Source organism: Xenopus tropicalis, chromosome 3 (assembly GCF_000004195.4).
Source record: "Xenopus tropicalis strain Nigerian chromosome 3, UCB_Xtro_10.0, whole genome shotgun sequence".
Lineage (NCBI taxonomy): Eukaryota > Metazoa > Chordata > Amphibia > Anura > Pipidae > Xenopus > Xenopus tropicalis.
The window spans coordinates 152,743,138-152,749,137 of record NC_030679.2 but is presented as its reverse complement, the minus strand read 5'-3'; the positions used below and the strand labels follow the sequence as shown (position 1 = coordinate 152,749,137).

The 6,000-nt window shown below is 49.3% G+C and overlaps 1 protein-coding gene across 2 annotated transcripts in view; it reads left to right on the top strand.

The window, feature by feature from the left end:
- The first annotated feature begins 922 nt into the window (after positions 1 to 922).
- nlgn2 (neuroligin 2) overlaps positions 923 to 6,000 on the top strand; it is a 101,544-nt gene continuing 96,466 nt past the window's right edge. The window contains exon 1 of one of the 2 annotated variants that reach the window (XM_031899642.1): positions 923 to 1,177. The gene's annotated coding sequence lies outside the window, so the exon portion shown is untranslated. The remainder of the gene's footprint in view (positions 1,178 to 6,000) is intronic. The other variant, XM_031899641.1, reaches the window with a different exon arrangement.

Sequence of the window (6,000 nt, the reverse complement as noted above, 5' to 3'; positions counted from 1 at the left end):
CCCAATATTTCCTTGTCATACTGCTCTCCTCCAGAATATCCCCCCAATCCAATTTCCTATTCTACCCCCAATATATGAGTCTGACACCCCAATATTTCCTTGTCATACTGCTCTCCTCCAGAATATTCCCCCCAAGTCCATTTCCTATTCTACCCCCAATATATGAGTCTGATACCCCAATATTTCCTTGTCATACTGCTCTCCTCCAGAATATTCCCCCCAATCCCATTTCCTATTCTATCCCCAATATATGAGTCTGATACCCCAATATTTCCTTGTCATACTGCTCTCCTCCAGAATATTCCCCCCAAGCCCATTTCCTATTCTACCCCCAATATATGAGTCTGATACCCCAATATTTCCTTGTCATACTGCTCTCCTCCAGAATATTCCCCCAATCCCATTTCCTATTCTACCCCCAATATATGAGTCTGATACCCCAATATTTCCTTGTCATACTGCTCTCCTCCAGAATATTCCCCCCAATCCCATTTCCTATTCTATCCCCAATATATGAGTCTGACACCCCAATATTTCCTTGTCATACTGCTCTCCTCCAGAATATTCCCCCCAATCCCATTTCCTATTCTATCCCCAATATATGAGTCTGACACCCCAATATTTCCTTGTCATACTGCTCTCCTCCAGAATATTCCCCCCAAGTCCATTTCCTATTCTATCCCCAATATATGAGTCTGATACCCAACCCCCCCCAGTACACGCAGAGCCTGGTACCCCCAAATTCTTTTCCCGTGGTCCCAGCGCTGACCCCCCAGACCCCCGTTACCCCAGTGCATTTGAGGGTCGGTCAGGTGCCCGGGATTCCCTACTCCCCCATCCAATCTGCATTCCCAGCCTCTCTCCTGGTCCCTCTCTCCCCCTCCCTCCTCCTCCTCCTCCTCCCTCCTTCCTGCTCCTCTCCGCTGCCCCCTCCCTCCTTCTCTCCCCCCCTCCCTCCTTCGCTACAAAATGGTTTTCCTTGCCTCACACACACGGAGCTGGGGCTGGCAGATCGGGGCTTTGGGTACCAGACTTGGATGTTGGCAGGTTGTCGGCGGGGGTCGGGCAGGGGATGGAGGGATGCTGAGCCACTGATTCTGCCCCCCCCTTGGGCACATTATTACCCCTCCCAAAGCTGCTGGATTTAGCCCTGTGCTCGGATTGCTGGTGATTAAAGGTAAGGGGGCCAAGGGGCTGGGGGGGGGGGCTGGACGGGGCAGAGAAAGGCCGTTTGGGTGATGATGATGATGCAGGAGGGAAAAGTCCCCCCATTATGGAGCTGATGGGGAGCAAATCCCACTGGGAATATGAACAAAATCAGGGGGGGGGCATTTTATTTTGATATTAGAGAGGTCACCCCCCCTCCCCCACCAAAAAAATAATCACAAACAGGATTTGCCCCTCTCTGGGTACTCTCTGTGTCTGACACATCCTGGGGGTTTAGAGATGGGGGGAGATTTAACCCTTTCCCTGCCACCCCAGGCAGGAGATACCGCAGTGTGTAGGTGCAATAAGGCTCCCACTTTCCCCCCTTTATACCCAATGGGAGGCCGATAATCCCCCTGTATAACAAATGGCTGCAATTTCCATCGCACTAACCCTGCTCCCCGGGTCCCCCCCCCCCCCCCCCCCACACACTGTGCCTGCAGGCAGCATATCAGTCCCTGGGGGGCCCTTGGGGGAGAGGGGGGAGAGTCTGCACCAGCATGGGGTGGGGGGCAAATACTGCAGCTCTGCTACATACCCCTCTTATTTAGTTACCTGCTGCAGGGGGGCTTCTGTGTCTGTGTTGCCCTGTGCCCCCCCCCCCTGCTTGTGCAGATAGTCCCCCTATCATGTACAGATGGATGGAGAGAGAGACCTAGAGACAGTCACATAGAGTGAGACAGCAGATAGATATAGATAGATAGATAGATGGATAGATAGATAGATAGATAGATAGATAGATAGATAGATAGATAGATAGATAGATAGATAGATAGATAGATAGATGGATGGATAGATAGATGATAGATAGATAGGGATAAGGAAGAGGCAGAGAGAGGGCTGGGTGGATAAAATGGATAAAGTGCAGCCCCCAATGATGGACATGACACGCCGGTGCCATTGCGCACTCCCTGCCCAGCGAGGACTCTGACTGTCCCCTGATATCCTTACTGTAGAACCTGGGGCTCCTGCTCAGCTGCAATTTGTGCTGCATCCTTGTATCCACTAAATGCAGTCATTGCTGCTCACATCCCGACAGAGACAGGGGGAGAGACAGACAGACAGAGAGAGACAGGGAGAGAGAGATGGGGGGGGGGAGAGACGGACCCCCAACTTGCAGTTCCCTCACACACACACACACAGTGCAGCCATTGTCCCTTCTATAGAGGCAGAGGAGATGAGGAAGGCCAGGGGGATGGGGGAGCGATATGACTGACACACACAGGGGGGCCCCCCGGCCGGTCGGACCCAGAGCCAGTAATGGGGGGTTCTACATCCCTGGGGGCTGCAGTAGCTTATGTGCCCACAATGATGGGGTCAGCATCTTCCTAGGGGGGGGTGTTATTCCTATGGAACAAATATGGCAGCTCTGACAGAATGGTAGTTCTTACTGGACTACATTTCCCATCAGCCCCACACCAGAGATGGACTGGTCCTTGGGACCCTCAGGAATAAAGGGGGGTTCATTGCAGACCCTTTAGCAGAGGCCCAAGTTGGAGGGCACTCAGGATAGGATTAGGGGGTGAAGGACAATTTGCAGCTGGAACCCTTTGGAATTTATAGTGGGGTGACTGGTAGGGCAATAAGATTGTTAATGGAGAATATAGGGGAGTGACATTTTGGGATCAGGCCGTTAACCCATGTCCTACGCTAAGTGCACCAAATCTTGTTACCCCAAAATATCGCTCCCCTATATTCCTCCTGTTCCTAATGCTCAGGGGGCAAATATATTCTCCCAAGGGAATCTCCAGTAGCACTAGTGCACAATTCGGGGGGCTAATATATTCTCCCAAGGGAATCTCCAGTAGCACTAGTGCACAATTCGGGGGGCTAATATATTCTCCCAAGGGAATCTCCAGTAGCACTAGTGCACAATTCGGGGGGCTAATATATTCTCCCAAGGGAATCTCCAGTAGCACTAGTGCACAATTCGGGGGGGCTAATATATTCTCCCAAGGGAATCTCCAGTAGCACTAGTGCACAATTCGGGGGGCTAATATATTCTCCCAAGGGAATCTCCAGTAGCACTAGTGCACAATTCGGGGGGCTAATATATTCTCCCAAGGAATCTCCAGTAGCACTAGTGCACAATTCGGGGGGCTAATATATTCTCCCAAGGGAATCTCCAGTAGCACTAGTGCACAATTCGGGGGGGCTAATATATTCTCCAGATCCAGGCACAGGCAATCGGGGGAAATTCCCAGGATCTCCAGTAGCACTAGTGCACAATTCGGGGGCTAATATATTCTCCAAGGGAATCTCCAGTAGCACTAATGCAGAATTCGGGGGGGCTAATATATTCTCCCAAGGGAATCTCCAGTAGCACTAGTGCACAATTCGGGGGGGCTAATATATTCTCCAAGGGAATCTCCAGTAGCACTAGTGCACAATTCGGGGGGGCTAATATATTCTCCCAAGGGAATCTCCAGTATCACTAGTGCACAATTCGGGGGGGGCTAATATATTCTCCCAAGGGAATCTCCAGTATCACTAGTGCACAATTCGGGGGCTAATATATTCTCCCAAGGGAATCTCCAGTAGAACTAGTGCAGAATTTGGGGGGCTAAGTGAATCTCCAGTAGCACTAGTGCACAATTCGGGGGGCTAATATATTCTCCCAAGTGAATCTCCAGTAGCACTAGTGCACAATTCGGGGGGCTAATATATTCTCCCAAGGGAATCTCCAGTAGAACTAGAGCAAAATTCGGGGGGCAATATATTCTCCTAAGTGAATCTCCAGTAGCACTAATGCAGAATTCGGGGGGCTAATATATTCTCCCAAGGGAATGTCCAGTAGCACTAGTGCAGAATTAGGGGGGCTAAGTGAATCTCCAGTATCACTAGTGCACAATTCGGGGGGCTAATATATTCTCCCAAGGGAATCTCCAGTAGCACTAGTGCACAATTTGGGGGGCTAAGTGAATCTCCAGTATCACTAGTGCACAATAAGGGGGGCTAATATATTCTCCCAAGGTAATCTCCAGTAGCACTAGTGCACAATTCGGGGGGGCTAATATATTCTCCCAAGGGAATCTCCAGTATAACTAGTGCACAATTCGGGGGCTAATATATTCTCCCAAGGGAATTTCCAGTAGCACTAGTGCACAATTCGGGGGGCTAATATATTCTCCCAAGGGAATCTCCAGTATCACTAGTGCACAATTCGGGGGGGCTAATATATTCTCCCAAGGGAATCTCCAGTATCACTAGTGCACAATTCGGGGGCTAATATATTCTCCCAAGGGAATCTCCAGTAGAACTAGTGCAGAATTTGGGGGGCTAAGTGAATCTCCAGTAGCACTAGTGCACAATTCGGGGGGCTAATATATTCTCCCAAGTGAATCTCCAGTAGCACTAGTGCACAATTCGGGGGGCTAATATATTCTCCCAAGGGAATCTCCAGTAGAACTAGAGCACAATTCGGGGGGCAATATATTCTCCTAAGTGAATCTCCAGTAGCACTAATGCAGAATTCGGGGGGCTAATATATTCTCCCAAGGGAATGTCAAGTAGCACTAGTGCAGAATTAGGGGGGCTAAGTGAATCTCCAGTATCACTAGTGCACAATTCGGGGGGCTAATATATTCTCCCAAGGGAATCTCCAGTAGCACTAGTGCACAATTTGGGGGGCTAAGTGAATCTCCAGTATCACTAGTGCACAATAAGGGGGGCTAATATATTCTCCCAAGGGAATCTCCAGTAGCACTAGTGCCCAATTCGGGGGGCTAATATATTCTCCCAAGGGAATCTCCAGTAGCACTAGTGCACAATTAGGGGGGTTAATATATTCTCCTAAGTGAATCTCCAGTAGCACTAGTGCACAATTAGGGGGGTTAATATATTCTCCTAAGTGAATCTCCAGTAGCACTAGTGCACAATTAGGGGGGGCTAAGTGAATCTCCAGTATCACTAGTGCACAATTAGGGGGGTTAATATATTCTCCTAAGTGAATCTCCAGTAGCACTAGTGCACAATTAGGGGGGTTAATATATTCTCCTAAGTGAATCTCCAGTAGCACTAGTGCACAATTAGGGGGGGCTAAGTGAATCTCCAGTATCACTAGTGCACAATTAGGGGGGCTAATATACAGCGGCTTGCAAAAGTATTCGGCCACCTTGAACTTTTCTACATTTTGTCACATTACAGCCACAAACATGAATCCATTTTATTGGAATTCCCCGGGAAAGCCCAATACAAAGTGGGGTACACGGGAGAGACCAATACAAAGTGGGGTACATGGGAGAAGTGGAAGGAAAATCATACATGATTCCAAACATTTTTTACAAATAAATAAGTGCAAAGTGGGGTGTGCGTAATTATTCAGCCCCCCAATACTGTGTAGAACCACCTTTTGCTGCAATTCCAGCTGCCAGGCTTTAGGGTATGTCTCTACCCGCTTTGCCCATCTACAGACTGAAATCCTTGCCCATTCTTCTTTGCAAAACAGCTCCAGCTCAGTCAGATTAGATGGTCAGCCTTTGGGAACAGCAGTTTCAGATCTTGCCACAGATTCCCCATTGGATTTAGATCTGGGCTGTGATTGGGCCAGTCTAACACATGGATATGTTTGGGTTTAACCCATTGTTGCCCTGGCTTTATGTTTAGGGTGGTTGCCCTGCTGGAAGGGAACCTCCGCCCCAGTCTCAAGTCTTTTGCAGACTCCAAGAGGTTTTCTTCCAAGATTGCCCTGTATTTGGCTCCATCCATCTTCCCATCAACTCTGAGCAGCTTCCCTGTCCCTGCTGAAGCCCCCCCAGAGCATGATGCTGCCCCCCCATATGTGACAGTGGGGAT